The sequence below is a fragment of the Trachymyrmex cornetzi genome, unplaced genomic scaffold (genome assembly GCF_001594075.2).
Source record: "Trachymyrmex cornetzi isolate Tcor2-1 unplaced genomic scaffold, Tcor1.1 scaffold90, whole genome shotgun sequence".
NCBI classification, from domain to species: domain Eukaryota; kingdom Metazoa; phylum Arthropoda; class Insecta; order Hymenoptera; family Formicidae; genus Trachymyrmex; species Trachymyrmex cornetzi.
Window position 1 is genome coordinate 838,214 of NW_017300245.1, and position 1,643 is coordinate 839,856.

The following is a 1,643-nucleotide window of genomic DNA, read 5'->3' on the forward strand; positions in this document are numbered from 1 at the left end:
CGAACGAACGAACGGACGAACGAGCGACGAACGAACGAACGACGTAGCACCGTCGCGCGCGGTCGGAGGGGGCAGAGCGCGGAGGAGAGGGCGCTACCTCAGGCGCGGCTCTCGCAACTGGCGCCGCGAAGGGGCCCCCCCTCCCTCACTCATTTTCAATCCAACTCCAGTTACACTCTACTCCTCGTTATTCGTTATTATTCGCCGTACCGTCAAGTCTTCACCCCGAAATCGATCTCTCTATGATGACTCGGTCGAATCGTGCTACCAACGCACAACGCGTACACCATTATTCCTCCTCTATATCGCCCGCTGTTTTACTTCGGCAACGCAACGGCCAAGCAGCGGCTACGCAGCTACGAGCAAAGCGCTCCGCTATATCCTGAAAGATTCCAGACTTAAAGCGGATGGATCGAAATGACGACGCGCGAGGCCGCAGAAACGGCAGAAACGATGCCTCTCTCGTCTGGTTTAAACTTGTTACGGGATGCGCGTACGTTCAAGGAATCGATATGTCGAGGGGGGGGGGGGGGGGACAGGATTCCTGGCTCTCCGCGTTGACTTTGATGATCTCGGAGCTCGGAGGTCTTTGCGAACCGTGCTATTTGTCAAAATTCCGTCGACGACGCTCGCGCCCGTCCTTTGACTTGTACTTTCACTCGGGCTTCCATTTTCTGTTATTTTCGGTCCGCCGAACGCGCTCGTTCTCCTCGCACGTAACAAAACGCACAAAGGGACCGCTCTCACGTGCAGAGACTCGAATCTTGATTTCTACGCCGCGTACAGCGTACACGCAAAAAAAGAGAAAGAGATTGGATTCGTCCGTTTTATTCAATATTCAATTTTCATGCGGCTACTATCCAATATCCATCCACCCTGACGCGCTTTGCGCTCAAAAGGAGAATCATCGGTTGGTATATCGCGAATTTTATCGTCACCAGACACTTCTAACAATCGCGGAACGGACGATCCGCGCGAATAATACGCCGAGAAAGCTACATGTCCGTTGCAAACAAGACTCAACTCCATCTCCGCGCTGTTTCTCTTTCATAGATGCGAACATAGACAAACAGCTCGGCTGCGTTTGCCTTGTGACAAAATAAAAATGGCGCGATATTAAAGGAACTTTTGTTGTACGTTTTGTTTTACATTTATTCTGTATTTGTATATACAAATACAGAATACAGTCGATGTTATAATAAACCTTTCATGAGCTGGTCCAAAGATATACAAAAATCTTCCAACAGAACTTTATCAGCCCGGATGGCTATATTAAATAAATATATCGTATGTTACTTGACAAGATATTTACGTTGAAGACCGGATACTTGAATTTTGAATCATGCAACGTGATACCTGACGCGAATTAAATAGCATTCGCGAAATTCGGGGGAGAAGAGACGAGAGGGTACATGAAAATAGGCGCAGCAGATAAATTTTTGCGTGGAACGACGCGGGCACAAGGAATCACCGTGTACGGCATTGACATCGAGAGCCAAGCAAGCAGGCAGGCAAGCAAGCAGGCTGGCTGCCTCGCGGGCAGGCGGAGGCGCGCAGCGCGGTGGAGTGCGGTGCGCAACGGCGAGTACTCCGACGGTGGGGATGCCTACCGCCATGGCGGGGGAGGGAGGTGTACGGTACGG